At 44.7% G+C, this 20,098-nt stretch overlaps 1 protein-coding gene across 7 annotated transcripts in view; it reads left to right on the top strand.

Moving 5' to 3' along the window:
* Window positions 1-20,098, top strand: part of LOC136873917 (phospholipid transfer protein C2CD2L) — a 430,499-nt gene that overhangs the window by 240,548 nt on the left and 169,853 nt on the right. The gene's annotated exons all lie outside the window — the stretch shown is intronic.

Below are 20,098 nucleotides of genomic sequence, written 5' to 3'. Positions count from 1 at the left end.
AACGCAGAACCGCTTCCGAGGCGGGGTTGAGACTTCGGCCGGCGAGCTATCGCTTTACGCTGACCGGGCAATATAAGACAAATCTGGAGTGATTGCCTGATAAATTCTAATGGATTTTAAAAGTACTCACCCATCTGACTAAAGGAGATGCTGGAAATGTCTGCCTTCGTTTTCGACACATTTCTAGCATCATCTTTTAAAACTACCCATTACTCTGCTTAGTTCACTTTGAGGAATCGAATTGATCTTTTTGTGAATGGTATCCTTCAATTCGTCTAAAATGTGTGGATTCGTTTTATACACTATATCTTTTAATGATCGCAGGTATAATCATCACATACTGTTAAGTCCGATGGTCGTGGAGGCCGTACGTTCTTGCTGATAACTTTATCGCCAAACCCTTGTTGAATTTAGAGGTTGTAATAAGAATGCGAATGAAAGGGAGTATACTGTAAGTCAGTGGTCGTCGGCTGCACCTCATGTCCGAGTAAACATATTCTTCAGCAATGTACATGTTCACACACACAGTGCTATGTGAATATCACTTAGTAGCCCAGTCTTGGCATGAAACGTACTGTACGTCCACACAAAGCTCATGGAATGGCAGGAGAGGGCGGGGCTGAGTTTGTCGGAACTTCCGTGCTTGTCGTTTTAGTGGCTGCACACATTATTGTTGACCCTGTTATGAGTCGCGTCTGTGATACTAACATGTTAAAGGCCTCATACACAGCGAATGAAGTTCGGTAGTTCCCTATTGACAGATATGAGAAAGGCGGTACAGTATCGTCCTCCGGATTTCGAGATCACGGTTCAAACCTGGTAGAGGTGGTTAGATATTTGTAGGGCGGAAAAAATCCGTTTGGCACTCCATGTTGTCCGATGTCGGCATGTTAAAGATGTCTATTGAAACAATTGGTGTTATTCCGTAAAACTGATTAAAATACAGTCATTGATTTCCCAACGGAGATCCATTTCTCTGCCATCTGATAGAATAAAACGGAACTTCGAAATTGATACATGAATTGTCCAAGGACATGTTCGGCTCGCCTGGTGCAGGTCCTTCTGTTTGACGGCCACAGGCGAGCTGCGCATCTTGATGTGGAATAATAATAATAATAATAATAATAATAATAATAATAATAATAATAATAATAATAATAATAATAATAATAATAATTTTGCATTTGAATCCAGACTTTTGGTACGCAATATAGTGAATTAGAAATTGTATACTGCCACTTCTCCTACCTTGTCACTCAATATTAATGGTGATTTCTTCCCATCAGTGGGATTCGAACCGAGTAACTACGGTGTCAACCGTAAAGACTTGACGATCATGGCTACTAGGTGGGCTGTTATTAGTTGATGATGATGAGCGTTGCTTGGGGGAAGCGGGGGGTGGGGTTAGGATGTGATTAGCTCAATGGTTTAGCTGCTAGCTTTCGACTTAGAAGGCTGAGGTTCGAATCCAGGTCAATCCTTGGTTGAGTTTTTCATCTACACTTGACGTCTGGAAGGGCATCCGGCCTTTAAACCACGGCCAAAACAAAAATGAGCCTGGATGACTCGATATATTCTATGTTGAAAATGAGGAAGGCGACGGATTACCTGAAGTATTCATCACCGGGCGAGATGGTCGTGCGGTTAGGGGCGCGCAGCTGTGAGCTCGCATCTGGGAGATAGTGGGTTCGAACCCCACCGTCGGCAGCCCTGAAGATGGTTTTCCGTGGTTTCCCATTTTCACACCAGACAAATGCTGGGGCTGTACCTTAATTAAGGCCACGGCCGCTTCCTTCCCATTCCTAGGCCTTTCCTGTCCCATCGTCGCCATAAGACCTATCTGTGTCGGTGCGACGGAAAGCAAATAACAAAAAAAAAGTATTCATCGGGAAGCAATAGAGGACTGTAAAACGATTAAGTAGACGAATATGCTCGTGCCATAAGCAATAAAGAAACCATTCTCAAAGTCATAAATCTTATGATTGTAATTGGCTGGAAATAGTAATACTCTTTTATAAGCGCTTAGACAAATTATTCAATAGAATGTGTATCTTCTTGCTACCCATTAACTTAATGGTTTCTTTGCTACTTCGGTCCTATTGTTTACTCGTTGACTTGGAAAAATGCAGCCATATTGCTGGACGTACAGTGCATCACAGCTGTTACAAGCTTTTTTTTCTTCTGTTTTTTTCCTTCTGTTTTTTTTTTTTTTTTTTGCAAGTTGCTTTACGTCGCACCGACACAGATAGGTCTTATGGCGACGATGGTACAGGAAGGGTCTAGGAGTGGGAAGGAAGCGGCTGTGGCCTTAATTAAGGTACAGCCTGGTGTGAAAATGGGAAACCACAGAAAACCATCTTCAGGGCTGCCGACAGTGGGGTTCGAACCCACTATCTCACGAATACTGGACACTGGCCGCTTTTTCTTCTGTTCCGACCTAAGAATTTAACACTCACAAAGCAACTTTACCTATAACTCATCCAGGCTTACTTTAGGAAATAAACAATTGGACAGTTTCAAAACATGCGGAGAGGCGTCACTGATATTGACAACGTAGTCGCAACGAGTACCCCTACGCTATATGTCATCCAGTTCTTTTTCCGACTGTATCGTCAGTATTATGCCCCATCTTTCGAGATTAGGACTAAAGTTGGATTTCCAGCAGGTATTCATAACACTCGCATGCTGCTGTTTATAAAGTGAAGGAATCATACAGGATACATTATTTCAACACCTGCAGGCCACTGACCGGGGCATAGGAAGCCAAATGTTAATTTTTGTTCCAAGGACTCTTACGTCAGGGAACAAAAACAAGCCACATATGTGGGTCAGTGATATGAGTAGACGTAACAGTGTGGAACAAGCAGTCGTTATGCTCTGCATCCTGTGACACGATTTAGTCTGTAAGCACGTTGCATGTTATTTGTTACAATGCATAGGGGCTGTGCGACCGCAGGTTTCGTCATTTTTCTCATCACTGCAGGGAAAAAGATGAAAAGAAGATAATGCAAGATAATACATGGTGTCTTTCCCAGGAGTGTCACCGAGAAAACTAATGTGGAAATAAACGCGGTGTGAGAGAAATGCAATGTGTGTGAATTCGTAACGCTGTGTAACTTGAGTATTGTGTCCGTCGCTATGACGTGGTCTATTCCAGAGTTTCTCAAAACTGAGGCCACGGGAGTAGTAGTAGTAGTAGTAGTAGTAGTAGTAGTAGCAGTCAACTATTAAATGTAAATAGTTCCGTGTTTTAAAGTTAAGGAACATAAACACTACTATTTCACAGAAGTTTACAGAATGCATGTAAACTATTAATTACTACACTAAATATCAGAACGATCAGTGAGAAGTGTTACTCTGCTTTCTATTAATGAATCCTTCAATGCCTGGTAGTTCATCATCATCATCATCATCTGTTTACCCTCCAGGTTCGGTTTTTCCCTCAGACTCAGCGAGGGATCCCACCTCTACCGCCTCAAGGGCAGTGTCCTGGAGCTTCAGACTCTTGGTCGGGGGATACAACTGGGGAGTATGACCAGTACCTGGCCCAGGCGGCCTCACCCGCTATGCTGAACAGGGGCCTTGTGGAGGGATGGGAATATCGGATGGGATAGGCAAGGAAGAGGGAAGGAAGCGGCCGTAGCCTTAAGTTTGGTACCATCCCGGTATTCGCCTGGAGGAGAAGTGGGAAACCACGGAAAACCACTTCGAGGATGGCTGAGGTGGGAATCGAACCCACCTCTACTCAGTTGACCTCCCGAGGCTGAGTGGACCCCGTTCCAGCCCTCGTACCCCTTTTCAAATTTCGTGACAGAGCCGGGAATCGAACCCGGACCTCCGGGGGTGGCAGCTAATCACGCTAGCCTGGTAGTTACACATAGATAATGAAATTAAATGGCGTATGGCTTTTAGTGCCGGGAGTGTCCGAGGACATGTTCGGCTCGCCAGGTGGAGGTCTTGACTCCCGTAGGCGACCTGCGCGTCGTGATGAGGATGAAATGATGATGAAGACGTCACATGCAACCATCCCCTATGCCAGCAAAATTAACCAATGATGGTTAAAATTTCCGACCCTGCCGGGAATCGAACCTATGACCAAAGGCCAGCACGCTAACCAATAAGCCATGCAGCCGTACACACAGATTATCAAGATCCCTGATGAGTTTCATACTCTGCAGATAATACTTCACGGCGTATAACACACCCGAGGGACCAAATTGTAAATAACATTCAAAAATATTTTGGATATTTCGCTTTCTTCAGTCTAATACAGTCGAAATCGTTCAATGCGATATCGCTTTTAACGACGTATTGGATGTAACGGCGAAATCGAACGGTCCCTTCCGAATCGTATATAAACACTGTATTTAAAAACTCGCTTAGTACGACGCTGCTCATTACGGCATATCGTATGAAACGACGCATTTTGATCACATTTTCGGAGAAATGTATCGACTATGAGGTTCAGTGTTGATTTTTGTTTGGGCATTGCTGACAACAATGTAACGCTTATTGTTTCAAATCACTCTGGCTGTTCAGTAGCCAAGGCAAGCATCGTTGTGAAGATGTCGGAAAGTAAAAGGAAAGTGTTTAATATTTTTGAAAAGTCACACATGGTATTGCGATTAGGAAATTGGGAAACAAACGTCAGCATCGCGAAGGATTTGTACAATTTCGAAGGTCACAGAGAAAATCCAGCCTCTTTTCGAAGAAAATTATTTAAAAATCAAGAGTGCTAAATTATCTGAGCACAAAGATATTGAAGAAAACTTAGATGGTTTAAGAACAAATAATGTGCCTATCTATGGCCCTATTCTTCAAGCACTATTCAAACACGAGTCCTGAGCGCAGTGACAGTGGCAGTTCTTCCCAGATACGTCTACTGCCATTTCTGGATGGATGCAGTACTTGTATATCTGTCTCTTGGGACAGGCCAGAGCAAAATGTAGCTTCCACCGGTCTCAGTCTCATCCACCGGCTGTGACAATATGGAAGCTTCTGAGGTATGGGTAGTGCCGAGTAATGGCATTCGGAGCGATTAGTACCACTATATGTGGAACACCACGGGCTTACGTGAGAAACACAACGGGCCTGGGCGTTGCCTGTGATTGGTACCCACTGTGTGAGGAACACCACGGGATAGTACGAGTCCCTGTGATTAGTGCACCTATGTGAGGTGCACCATGGGTTTGTGTTGCCTACGAGTGGCGCCATTATGTGAGAAACACCATAGGTCTGCGTTACCTGTACGACGTACAATACTTGCGTGTAGTACAATAATGTTTGGAACACCGTGAGCTTACGCTACCTTTGAATAGTACCGCAACTTGAGAAATACCATGGTTCTACTTTACTAGCGATAAGTGCCATTATGTGGGACTGTGGACCTGGATATTGAGCCCCTTTAGACAACAAACATCATCGATTCAGGATTGTGCTTTGGAAGCAGTCCCTTGGTCAGTAATATTGTTTCTGAGAAGGTGAGGCATTGCGGGTCGGATCCACTGATTGTTTCAAATTCATATTCATCCATTCATTCTTTATCATCACGTCTTGAATTCTGGTCAGTGGATGAATTTTTTACTTTTAAATTATCATTGCATTTCGTCTCATTTCGTACCATTAGGGGCCGATGACCTAGATGTTAGGCCGCTTTAAACAACAATCATCATCATCACGAAACTGAAAAGAAATGGCTTCAGATATTACAAAAAATCTTTGAAAGGTCTCAGAAAACTATTGCCCGTTGGACAGGCCCTTGGTTGAAATCTTCCATTATGGATCCTTCATTTTCGCTTACTAATATGTTTTGTTAGTGGCTTTACGTCGCACCGACACAGATAGGTCTTATGGCCCCAGCATTTACCTGGTGTGAAAATGGGAAACCATGGAAAACCATCTTCAGTGTTGCCGACAGTGGTATTCGAACCCACTATTTCCAAGATGCAAGCTCACAGCCGCACGCCCCTAACCACACGGCCAACTCGTCCGGTAATAATGTTTGTACATCGTCGTATTGATCATTAAGGGACTCTAGCATTTCAACACGGCTATTTCACCTGGTCTCTGTATGTTGGTAGATAATTAGGAAAAAACGGAAAGAATGGTTCTTCATTACTTTGTTAATAGTAATGGTGTTTGGAAAACCGCTCCTATGGAGTTATTGTCAGCGCTGATCAAACAATTAAATGCCACACGCATTGAGGCGTGATTACATCGCGCACATTTTTTCACAAGTTAAATATGAAAATCCACAGCCTGTTTCCAGTCATCCGACCGGGTCAGGAATGGAGTGAATGAAGCCCCCATCTAGCGGCGAGGATAGGAATTGTGCCGGCTGCCGAAGCCTGTCGCACTCCTCCGGGGCAATGATTGATGAATGATAGATGAAACGAAATGATATTGGAGAGTGTTGCTGGAATGAAATACGATAGGAAAACCGGAGTACCCGGAGAAAAACCTGTCCCAGCTCCGCTTTGTCCAGCACAAATCTCACATGGAGTGACCGAGATTTGAACCACGGAACCCAGCGGTGAGAGGCCGGCGTGCTGCCGCCTGAGCCACGGAGGCTTTCTCACAAGTTAAATAATTACAGTTAATTAATTGTTTTCCTTTATTAGGAGAAGCCAGTATAGCCAGAATATTTAACCATAGGAACATCTTAATCAGTTCCAGAGAAAATGGTGTTGGGAGTGACCTCTGAGTGCGTAATGGGACATGAGTCATGGTGCGTTTGGATGTTTCAGTAGTCGAGGCTGAGGCTCTCATAATCTAGTTTATCTGTTTCCTTCCTTGGTTCAAACACATGCTTTAGAATGCTATCGATGAAATGGAGCAGAAGAGGCTAGCCTTCTGTAATCGGGGTATGTATGTTGGGTATTCAGCCCGAAGGCTGGTTTGATCCTCTACAGCTCCACCAACAGCTGTCATAGATAGCCTAGGTGTCACTGAAGAGGCATACTAGGGAAGTGAGGAGTGAGGTAGTTTCCCGTTGCTTTCCTCACCGAGCCAGAAGCTGCTATTGCATATCAGTCTGCCAAGCCCACTGAAATGCATGCACCAACCGACCCTATGAGCGATATTTTCACACCATTCAGAACAGGGACTGGCTGCATAAGGAATGGCATTACTGGCATCGCTCATACCGCGGTCACTTTCACATTGTCAAAGCCAAGGATGAGACTGAGACAGGTCAATGAAAGTAACAAATTTATTCTAGCCTATACCAGAAGACATAGTGCACTGTAAACACTACATCCAGCCAGCAAGTGTCGCTTTAATATCCGCCCTTTGGTATGAGACTAGTTTACTCTTATAAATATTGAGCCCTGCCATGTTGGTTTCCAATTCTTCTCAAATAACCCAATTTTAGTTCTGTCTTCCGGAAATGTAGCCGTGAAAAGCACATTATTTTGAAAGTTCCAGTTGACCTTTTTTTTACGTCGCACCGACACATACAGTAGGTCTTTTGGCAACGATGGGACAGGAAAGAGCTAGGAGGAGGAGGGACTCGACCGTGGCTTTGATTAAGGTACAGCCCCAACATTCGCCTGGTGTGGAAATGAGAAACCATGGGCTGCTGACAGTGGCGTTCGAACCCACTATCTCCCACGCAGCCACTCGCTCGATGGTCCAATTGTCATATAGTTGGTAAGATGTAACTGTCTGATGATCGTATTGTCTGGATTTATTAGTCCACGTATCTATTGTAAGAAAGGACTATTTCTTAAGAATAGCCTTCTTCACTCGAGGTGAAAATTCACCCTTGACTTGGTCAGCATTTGATGCGGTACTGCATTATTTGATGGAAGTATGACCTCAGGAGCTACAACTCCGTACTTCCAGTATGAGCAGCTCGTTTGCCAGATTAATGAAGCCTTTACCCTCCACAGTTTCAAAGGGCCTTAAATCGAGGGCACAGAAAAGTAAAAATGCCTTCAAAGTGTTATCGTCAGCCTCTTGGGTATCGTTTTAGGTCCGTATTTGGCACAAGTATGTGTTCTGAGAGACGAAGTGGAACTCGTTTTGTACGGTAATGTGGGCAAGACATTGCAGATATTGAACATATCTAACACACTTATTTGTTAGCGGAATTACAATTTGGGAAAATTTTACCCAAACTGAATTTGAACTATGTATGCCAAACATTTCGTAAAATATGAATATTTTCGTTTAGTTTTGCTTTCATCTGTTTGTTACTGTGTATCACAATAGTTGCTCATCACCTTTCAGGTAGCACGCGCCTCCAGCTATGTGTTCCCGGGGCGCTGGGGTTGACTTCCGGTGAGAGAGTCTCAGATACTTGTAAAGCAGACCCTACACGGTCAATAAAACTGTCAGTACCGAAAAATATTGACAGTAATACTGATCGCGTGTGGACTAGAATGATGGAATGAAGGCCAGTACTGAAGCAGATCCGGATTTCCTGATCTGCGAGCGTCAGTACTGTAGAGTGGTGGGGATACTGACAGTTATACTGACCGTGTGAGTGCGCTTGTCATTATTTCTGTCAGTATCAACGGAGCAGCGGTGGACGACAAATGCGTTTCTCACCAAGGCCAAGTAGAGGTGCTTGTGGAACCGTCAAGTAGGCCTATTGCAAAAGTTTATCGTGCTATATGAAAAGCTGCCAGAATAAACGTACTTAACACAATACTTTACATGTTTCCACAACTGCTGTACTGATGGAAACTGGTGACATTATAGCGGAAAACTTTAAATCTTCAAAATGTATACCAGTTGCAAGATACCTCACTGTCACAGCTAATATCTCTGCCACCGATAAACAGCACCGCATGTTTGTATTTTGCCTTATTACAAAAGGCTCTACCATTCGTAGTAATTTCGCAAAAGTACCCTCACGCATTCGGAGATAGTTCTGATAATCTTCTGCTTCGGTATATTGTGTTTCCCTCAACACTTCATATGAGAATACTCTTCTCTTTTCCTAAGCCAATCTTTAACCCATCGTTTACGTTTAAAACTGCGTTTCGTGCAGTACTAATATGATAGCTACAAAATGCCCGTCTTTTACGATCTATTTTGATAGAATACCGCAATTGCATGTTATAAATCTCATTCCGTAGTGACGGTTATTGACTTTATTTGTAAAGTGAGAATGCCGCAATGGTAAGCTAGTGCACTGGTACTGACCAAAATATTGACAGTAATAATGATCGTGTAAGGTCGCTACAATATTGATGCGTACTGTCAGTATTATTGACTCAGTATTACTGATCAGTATTACTGACCGTGTAGGGTCTGCTTAAGATAACATGGTGTGATACACGCGTGATTCGCGTAATGCTAAGATGCCTCACGAACATCAAGCTCCATAGCTATGTGGAGTTTCATTTTATCATGTAATTCTATTGTTAAGTGTTTCAGTGTACATAATCAATGTTAATAAACCAACATGAATTATATTTTATGCATTATAAAGATCCGAGTGATTATTTGTGCCAGCGCAACTAAATGCAAACCGTTATACAGTCCACTCAGTAACTTGTACCAGACCACAAAACACTGTTCTTTATTTCCCAGTGCCATTTGATGACCTCGTAGAATTCCCATCGCGGGGAGCGGAGTTACTAATGTTACTAATGTTCCGTATCCACTAACGACAAGACAAACACTGGCCGGTATCAGAGCTCGAAAGTACCGACTTAGCAGTGTTACATAACAGTGGAATCTCTCGCATACGTAGGATGTGCTCGTGCTTCGGGTTAAGAATCCCTGCCCCATGCCAATTTCTAGTATGTACATCGCGGAACAGGTTCGGCCATCTAAAGACACCGTTAAGACGCCTAATATACTCGATGACGAGTGATTGCCGCTGACTTAATTTTACGCCTAGTTTTCTGGAATGTTGTTGCACGATACTATTGATAATTTGCCTGCCTGTTCTTAAGGTGACATTCTTATAGTTCTGTTTTCATTAAATTCAGTACATGTTTAAAGCCTCTGAAGCTAACAGTCTTATCCGGCATACCGGAATTTCGTGCGTATAGGGGAGCTTTAACTTTGTTAGCAAACTTCTTGCAGTTAAGAACTCTTATAATGCCTATGCAGGGGATGTCTAACAGTGGCAGTGAAGGCATGCTTGGTTGGTTCATTTGGAAGGATAAGGCTTCGATTCCCTGTTAGGAAGTCGAAAGATTTAGAAATGAGATTTCCACATCTTGATAGGCACATAGCCTTGAGGTTCATTCAGACAACACCAGGAATATGTGTTGTTGTTTTAGTCAGCAGTCCATGGATTGGTTTCATACAGTCTCCACGGCATTCTTTGCGTACCAGGTTAATTCCCGGGTGCAAAGGCGGCTGAGCCTTGAGCTAACTATTCTATCCTAGTTAGTGCCAAGGTTGCGGGTTGTAGCCTATCTTCCACTCCTTCAGGGTCTTATCGGCCTGTACAGAGAGGACTTTGTTTTATAATATCTAAACAAGGGCCTTCCAGTCAGCCAAGCTTTCTCCCGTCAGAAGATTAAATTGCTAAGATAGACGATGTTGGAGTGAAGGTAAGAATGTAACAATGTTGCAGATGCTGTTTCCACACTGCTGAATCACCAGGTGATGTTTATGTAAATTTAGATCACTGTTTATTCTTCACATGATGTTATTGTCGGGATGAGGTCATTTTCAAGCTCATCACTTTGATATCTTAGCTGGTGTGCAGACTGAAGACTGGCCGGCGACAAGAGCTGACAAACAAGCGTTGAAGTCGTGTCGATATATAGCGGCTTATAGTTCATATCAGGTAGGAAAAAACACCTTTCAAATGCTACAGATTTTAAGAGATGTCTGAGTGTCAGAATTTTGCCCTACAGTAGTCCTTTGATCCAATGGAAACCGGTAACACGGTGTTGTTGAATTTAGACACCCTCAAATGCCACTGACCTCAGCCGAGACCAAACTCAAGATAATGGTATACTTCGGGACAAACCATAATGGCCTCAGTCCCTGTAAGCGAGCTGGAAGCCAGAAGTTAATCATACCTTTGCACCGTACTGAGTTAACGAGTTCTAATTGATCCTTGTTTGGCGTGGAGAGGTTGACAAATCACTTTCTTCCACACTCTTTTCAGTCTTTACACTTTCTTCGTGTCGAGTGCAGTAGACGATATGGCAACACCGGCTACAGTAGACGTAGTAAATCCTACAAACCGCTAGTAGACACCGAGGTGCCGCTGGGGAGTAGAGCCATGGACCAGCGGTGGTCACCCAGTCTCTGCACCAGCCGACGAAATGCAAGCAAACTCCTCTCTGCCTCAAACATGTCCCATTGCCGAGTATTACACTGAAAATCTGAGTTCTAATTGCAAATGTTCTGGCCTCACAATACATAAAACACGGGGCGTAGTTCGGCAATGTCCTGAAAGAAGAGTTCTCCATTTTGAAATGCAAATATTGAAATTACGCTTGTTGAAATTAGAGTTGTTTTGCTGTAAAGAAGGGAAATTGCGTGTGCTGCTCTCTCCCTGTTGCAGCGCCAACCCGTCCGGGCTTCTACGAGGGCTGTAAATAAAGTAGTCCAGACACTCGCAGGAGATCGGGCATGCGCAAACAGGGTATGCGAGCAGTCAGGTGGCGCTGTTGTTGATGTGTAGTGTGTATTTGACGGGCATCCAATTGGGAATGGTGTTGTCGTGTGGCGTTGAAATGAGAATGTCGATTTCACCGCTCTAAAGCATGTTTTCAAAAGGTGATCAGCGTTCGTGGATTAAAATCGAGGTTGCTCGTAGAAAAAATGCATCAGAATGTTATCGAGGATTACGTGAAGCCTGTGGCGAGAATGCATTACCGTAGAGGACGGTTGCACGATGAATCAAGGCGTTTCGTGCGAGTCGGAATGCGACTGCGAATTTGCACCGCACAGGTCGGCCGTCCAATCCTCAAGATCAGATGGACATCGTGAGTGGTCTTGTTTCCGTAGGCCATCGATGGACTGTCCGGGAATTATCCGTAGAGGCATCTGTACTCCGCGCAGTACAGCGCTCTATTGCTGTCACCAGCAGAGAACGCCTTGCCAACGCAACGGTCCCCTACGGCTTCCCGATATTTGGCAAAAGGTAATAGACTTTGCGGGTGACTACTTTGAAGGAATGTAATGCAATTGTACTTGTTAGTTCATTAAATATTGCCACTACTTTATTTACAACCCTCGTATGCAGTGACGGCGACGCGATTTCACTGTGCAGTCCGCCACACGTGCAGTGTGTACTGTGAGCGGTCCTGGTCTTAACAGATACCGATGTGTCGGTAATCTGTTCTGTGGAAAGCCGAAAACCAATGACACGGGGTTGTTGCATTTTATACACCTTCAAATATAACCGATTTTAGTCAGGATCGAGCCCACTATCTTTGGCTAATGACGAATCGACTACGCCTCTGAGGTCGATTCCCAAGAACACCATGCCCGGAGTCGAACCTTCATCTTTGACTTCCCAATTTTGTGATGTAATAGCGGCGTAGTTATGATCTGATTAACTAATAATAATAATGCTATTTGCTTAACGTCCCACTAACTACTCTTACGGTTTTCGGAGACGCCGAGGTGCCGGAATTTTGTCCCGCAGGAGTTCTTTTACGTGCCAGTAAATCTACCGACACGAGGCTGACATATTTGAGCACCTTCAAATATCACCGGACTGAGCCAGGATCGAACCTGCCAAGTTGGGGTCAGAAGGCCAGCGCCTCAACCGTCTGAGCCACTCAGCCCGGCGATCTGATTAACTGATCAAGATACCCATGTTGATCGTATTTTACCAGTTTATAGGATCTTAAGTTCTTCGATCTCCATAGTAGGGCCTGTATTACGGAGAGCCTACAGGCGTGGAGTTTATTGCTGTCAACAAGTTTCTCGGGGCTGCGTTAAGATATATGTGGTAGCCTGCTCCTTTATTGCGATCAATAGAGTTTCCTTTACCGTGAAATTTACGATTCTCCTGGTTTGTGCTTGAAGCTGTGTCCTACTTCCTTTATGTACACTCCTCCGGAGTTCCCCGTCCCGCGGTGAATATCCCCAACTGAAAGTGAGGCAGGGCCTTTACGCTAACACGGTTAAATTAAGGTGCCGAAAATGAACCTATTAACGGGCAGCGGTGTGATGTGAAAGTAACGGTTGTAATTCACGCTTATACTACTTCTTTCATTCTCTACCTTCATTGTGAAGTGAAGCCTTATAATGTGCTACAAGACTGACAAATACAATACAAATGTAGTGGTACCTTTCTTTCTTTGCTATTGGCTTTACGTCGCACCGACACAAATATGTCTTATGGCGACGATGGGACAGGAAAGGGCTAGAACTGGGAAGGAAGCGGCCGTGGCCTTAATTAAGGTACAGCCTGGTGTGAAAATGGGAAAGCATGGAAAACCATCTTCAGGGCTGACGTCAGTGGGGTTCGAATCTACTATCTCTCGAATACTGGGTACTGGCCGCACTTAAGAGACTGCAGCTATCAAACTCGAGCTTTTTTTTTTTTTTTGCTAGTTGTTTTACGTCGCACCGACACATATAGGTTTTACGGCGACGATGGGACTGGAAAGGGCTAGGAGTGGGAAGGAAGCGGCCGTGGCCTTTATTAAGGTACGGCCCCAGCATTTTCCTGGTGTGAAAATGGGAAACCACGGAAAACCATTTTCAGGCTGCCGACAGTGGGGTTCGAACCTACTATCTCCCGAATACTGGATACTGGCCGCACTTAAGAGACTGCAGCTATCAAACTCGGTATTTTTTTATGTACCTAGTTTATACACTGGTAGGTTTTACATAATGTCCTAACATTTGCATGCTTACGAGCAAGTCCAGCAAACGATATTGTATTCTCTTGTCTTCGTATGATATTTGAAACTCATTACATTTGTTTATCTGTTGAAGTGCTCATTCGTTCACTACATGGCCATACCCAGAAGGTATTAAACAACACATACGGGTTTTTCAAAATTCAACCCATTAAATCAAAACCCCTGCGGGTAGGTGACGCAGATGTAGAACCCCCCCCCCCCCCCGGTATTCCCTGCCTGTCGTAAGAGGCGACTTGGCGCGGTCATGGATTGCTGTTTGGTATCATTTGTTGGACCCGTGGCTAGGAGGGGCTGAATACATTCACAGGTAATCCCTGCCTGTCGTAAAAGGGGACTAAAAGGGTCATGTGGCCATCGGTCCGCTCTTTTATTTTTTTAATTTTTTGGAGGGTTGGTTGTAGTTCGATTCAAAATTCTTGATGTGCGTGCTGCTCGGAGAATGTGCAACTACGCTCGAAAGCCCGTTGGTGACCCCGGGAAGCCTTCGGGCGTGAGCGCCATGTACCCGTGCAGTAGTATCCGCCTGACAACACAGGTCCTCGCACACCCGAATGCCAGAAAGACATATTATTATTAATTGTTTTTCTCTATACTTATTACTCTGTACACGCTATGGGGTACATGCTATTGCGGCTGATTGGGGGAAGGGAGTCCTAGTGCTCATTGCCTCAGTCATCGCGTATTAGGCATCGTCCAACATCGGACCCCCAGGCAATACCTGCTACGACCAGGTGGGTATTGCCTTGGATGCTTGGTTCGGCTACAGAGGCCCCTGATCGGAGTGGGTGGCATTCGGGGAGGATGAATTCGGGCATGGCGTCGAAACGACTTCCGCTTGTCACGGGTAGTTCGCTATCCATGTCTTTAACATTTGATTTCTAAGAGAGGCAATCCCCTGGGAACAAGGGCAGCGAATTAGTTTGGGTTCCAGCTTTCCAAGGTTCTTGGTTGCTACGAGAACCGATGGGCAAGATTTCAAGCTGGTTAAATTGATCCTTTTCGGTCGACCCACTGAAGGTGTATGCAGCGAACTGGACGATCTAAAGAAAATGCGCAGTGGTGGTTTGCTTCTTCAGACGAGTTCTGCGCTCCAAGCAGATCAGTTGCTTAAGTGGAAGAGCACAAAACTTTGAATCTGGTTCGTGGAGTTATCTTCCACCGTGATCTAGTTCTGAATACTGACGATGAATTGATGGAAGACATGAAGCACCGTGGCGTGACACATGTCCGGCGCATCACGGCACAAAGTCAACGGTGAAAACGTTGCCACGGGTGCGTTCATAGTCTCCTTCAAATTGTCAATGTTGCCAGAGAAAGTCAAGGTGAGGCCGAACATTCCGCCTCCTATGCGGTGCTATCAATACGAGAGATTAGGACACATGGTATCTCTTTGTTCGAATTCGTCAGTGTGTGGCACGTGTGAAAGAAAGCTCATGGCGCGGAAGAGTGCACAACTCCATATAGCTGCCGGCTAAGAAACCTACGTCTCCTTCCCTCAAGAGGTCGGCGAAAGCCGCGCCTAAGCCGGCGGTGACGGCATGGTCGACCAGAAGGACATTAGGAAGTAAATTCCCAGCCCGTCTAAACAAGAATTGGCGGCGGGAAAGAAGAACACCCCTACAAGGCATTCTTCCACCTCTCTTACGAATGGGGTCTCACGCCCTCCATCCGGAGGGACTGAGTCTGCGCCAGCAGATTTTCCTCTGGAAATCCTGCGCACTCCCCTCGTAGGAAGGAACCCCGCCCCGGAATACGTCGAAGAAGTTCAAGGCGTGCATCACCCCGTCTGGTGACGAGGTGATGCTCATGGAACATTTATCTCCGTCTTCGGATGCGGACGTGAGTGTAGGTTAAGTAGTATCTCGCTGCTTCTAACCTAAAGCCCAGAAGTCCACACTATGGCACAGTTACAGTGAAATTGTAAAGGTTATGACAGGCATCTTACTGAGCTGCGCCAGCTAATTAGTGAGTTCACGGCGAGTATAGTCTGTATTCAGGGAACTAACCTCAGACCAGGTCATCATACGGTCTTGAGAAATTTCAGACTATACTCGACAGAACGATATTATGTTCACCGGGCGTCCGGTGGCGTTGGTGTTTTTGTTCATTCTGATACCAATAGCGAAGAGGTTTCTCTAAGAAGCCCGCTGGAAGCAGTTGTGGTGCAGGTACCACTGCCTGTCATAGCAACAGTGTGTAATGTTTACTTTTCACCAGGCCAGCCTCTTAATATAAATGATGTAACTGATCTTATAGATCAGCTTCCACCTCCATTCGTCTTATTGTGCGATTTTAACGTCCATCACTCTATATGGGGCTCTGATACGCCTTGCCCCAGGGAAAGGGACTTGAAATATTACTAAGAGAGCTGGATTTATGTATTTTGAATACAGGTGAACCCACTCATTTCAGCGTACGTTACGGCACATACTCTCGCATAGACCTTAGTGTATACAGCCGAGCGCTGATGGGCCGATGACCTTCGATGTTAGGCCCCTTTAAACAACAAGCATCATCATCATCATCACCGAGCGCTGATTCCCCTGCTTTGGCGAAATGTACACGTTGATCTCTGTGACAGTGACCATTTCCGTACTACTATTACTTTGTTGAAACAAAAATCTATCGAGGGTCCTCCTCGATGGATCTTAAACGTGCCCATTGGCCAAAGTTCACAGCACTAGCTACCTTTACCGACGCAACTAGCCGGAGCGTAGACTGCGATATAATTTACATGACACAAGTTATTCTTGCTGCTGTTGAGGAGTCCACTCCATCCTTTTCAGGGACTCCTCGCTGAACTCGTTCCTTGGTGGAACGGAGAAATTTCAGCAGCTATCAAAGAACGCCGTCGTGCTCAAACACGCTATCGTAGGCAGCCTACTGTGACCATCTTGGTAACATTTAAAGAACTCCACGCTAAGGCACGAGTTCCTATTCGACAGAGTAATAAAGCTTCGTGGGAGAGAGATATGTCGTCTATGACGTCACATACACCGTCATCTCAAGTGTGCACTAAACTTCGACGTATTTCGGGTATACAAGGATCATATTCTGTACCGGGAATTTCCATTGCAGGCAGTATAATTACTGACCCACCCATGATTGCTAATCATTTCGCGGATGTGTCTGGCTCTGGGAATTACTATCGCTCTGAAGCGAGAGGCAGAACGTCATCAACGCAGTTTTACCACTCAAGCTTCAGAGGACTATAACGTGCCCTTTACGGAGTGGGAACTCCGCAGCTCCTTGGTGCTTTACGAGGACACGGCTCCCGGACCAGAAAATACCCATAACCAGATGTTGAAACACCTTAGTGAGGATAGTATTTTGTATCTCCTTCGTGTGTTCAACCGAAACTGGGTAGAGGGTGAGTTTCCGTCACTGTGGCGAGAGAGCATAGTAATTCCTGTCCTCAAACCGGGCAAAAATCCTAAGTATGCAGGAAGTTATAGACCTATTTGTCTTACAAACTGCGTGTGTAAGCTTTTTGAGAGAATGGTGAATCGCCGACGTGTGTGGTGCCTGGAGAAAAGAGGACATTTGTCCGAATACCAGTGTGGTTTCCGAGCCCACCACTGACCACTTGGTACAACTGGAAAGTTCCACCCAGGACGCTATTCTCCGAAAACAGCATTTGGTGGCTGTTTTCTTTGATTTAGAAAAGGCATATGACACCACATGGCGATACGGCGATCTTTCAGTCCTGCATCAATGGAATTTCCGAGGTAACTTGCCGGTATTTATTGGAAAATGTTTGTCCCTTTGTCTGTTCAGTGTTCGAGTAGGAAGGGCATATTCGCAATACCATGTTTAGGAAAATGCAGTCCCACAGGATCGGTTCTTAGTGTCACTCTGTTCGCGATTGCGATAAACAGTATTGTCGCTGCTGCTGGTTCAGCAGTAATACCGTCGCTATATGTGTACGATTTTGCTCTGCATTATAGCTCGCACAGTATAGCAGTATCAGAGCGATAATTACAGCAAGCTATTAGGAGAGTGGAACAGTGGACTTTAGAACATGGCTTTCGGTTTTCAACCGCAAAGACCCCTGTTGTACACTTTTGCCGCAAGCGAATTCTTCACTCCCATCGCGAGCTTTTCTTAGGGAATGTCGCTCTTCCTGTAGTTGATACTGATTTCTTGTGCTCCTTTTCGATAGCAAATTATCGTGGGAGCTACACGTGCAGCAGTTAAAAGTGCAATGCAGTAAGAAGTTGAATATTTTGAAGTTTCTTAGCGGCACAACTTGGGGGGCAGACCGCACGGTGTTCCTACGATTTTATAGGGCACATATTTTATCCAGGTTAGACTACGGCAGTGCAACATATGGATCAGTAAAGCAAAGCGTCCTTGCGAAACTGAAAAGCATCCACCACAACAGGGTTAGGTTGGCAACGGGAGTTTTTCGTACAAGCCCCATTGCTGGCCTGCTCGCCGAATCTGGTGTGCCGCCTTTACACCTGCTTCTGTCCTATGCTGCAAATTTGCGACAGATGCCACTTCACCCAAGCTATCCTTGCATATTCCACAATGGAAGCCGTCGGCTGTACGCTGCTTATCCTCGAGCAACGCGGCCGGTTGGAATATGCTTGGATATCAGTCACAGATTTTTTTCTATTTGTTTTACGTGGCACCGACACAGATAGGTCTTATGGCGACGAGGAGACAGGAAAGGCCTGGGAATGGGAAGGAAGCAGCCGTGGCCTTAATTAAGGAGTGAAAATGTGAAACCACGCAAAACCATCTTCAGGACTGCCGACAGTAGGGTTGGAACCCACTATCTCACGGATGCAAGCTCACAGCTGTGCGCCCCTAACAGCTCACCCGGTCACAGATTGTTTGAAGTACCTTCGGTTCCCTGTCTTGTCAGACAACCAAGTGGGGTACCTTCGTGGATAATACGACGACCTGAAATATTCCTCGACTGCACACTGGCTCAAAGGAAAACACGGACTCCTCGATTTATCGGAGGCTCTTCCTGTCCGTTGTTGGCCGGTATCCGGATTCAGTCGCATTTACGCGGATGGTTCGAGGGTAGAAACGAAAGTGGGCTGTGCGCCCGTTGTCGACCATAACATGTTTCTTTTTCATTTACCAGAAGTCTGTAGTGTGTACACAGCAGAGCTCTATGCTCTCCGTGAAGCTCTGCGGTACACGCTCCGCCCGATGAACTCTGGCACTTTCTGTTGTGTACCGACTCCTTGAGCTCACTACAATCTATTGATACATGTTTCCCTCGGCACCCTCTGGTGCAGCGAATCCAGGACCTGCTGGCCGGGTGTATGGATGCCGGCACCAAAATTACGTTCATGTGGCTCCCAAGAATTGAATTTAACCTAAAAAACAGCACCTTCTTTATAATTTACTGAACAAATAAAATAATTTGTAATTTTGTGAGAATTACTTGTTTGTAATACTTTTGCATTACCATTATTATTTACACTCCAGAACACGATATTCTTTTCTAAACTGTTTTACCTGGGTCTTTTATTAGCGTCGTATAAATACAGAAAGTGGAAAACATAAAGTAAATTGGCTTAATGTTGTAAGTGTTGAAATATCTATATATTTGAATGGTTATAAGCCTTAGAAACTCATGCTAGTCTACACTTTTCGACACATTTGTTATCAGTTCATCTGGATATTGTTTAAAATATAGGCTTCTTAAGAGATACGTCTACTTTCCTGGCCTCTTTTCCCACTTATCTGGGGTCGGAACTAATTTGGATTAAGCCCTCCCTGTTTTATGGACACCAGATGCCCTTCCTGAAGCCAACCCTATGTGAGGAAATTTATTTACTGTTTTGTGCTTCTATTGTGGTTAGTGGTGTGATATGTTGTGTGTAAGGGAAGGTTTATTAGGACAACCGGTCCCCGAGCTAGAAGAATCAACCAAACGTGGTTAATATCCTCCGCCCGTCCTTGAAAATAACTCGGGCCCTACGCCAATACGCTGACAATTCATCCTGGGAGCTGGACTTTCAGATATACTTAAGAGGCAGAAATTAACATTATTAAGATCATTTTCTATAATTTATAGCAAATAACAACCGATTCATCTTTGTTAACAAATGTTTTAGTCTCAAACTTCCCAGTGTTCTGCTAAATTTCGTCCAGAGTAGTTGTCGCTCACTCATATTTATAAATAAAAATATATTATGTTTAAACAGTTCGTAGTGGTAAGTAAACAAATTTATCATTTTGAATTTTCTCTTAAAATAATATTGCATTTTGTAAAATCCTCACTTGTCTCAGCCGATTAACAAGAGGCAAATTGCTGACTCAGA

The sequence above is a fragment of the Anabrus simplex genome, chromosome 5, assembly GCF_040414725.1.
Source record: "Anabrus simplex isolate iqAnaSimp1 chromosome 5, ASM4041472v1, whole genome shotgun sequence".
Taxonomy (NCBI): domain Eukaryota; kingdom Metazoa; phylum Arthropoda; class Insecta; order Orthoptera; family Tettigoniidae; genus Anabrus; species Anabrus simplex.
The sequence above is the reverse complement of the archived record's forward strand: the minus strand, read 5'-3'. Positions and strand labels throughout refer to the sequence as shown.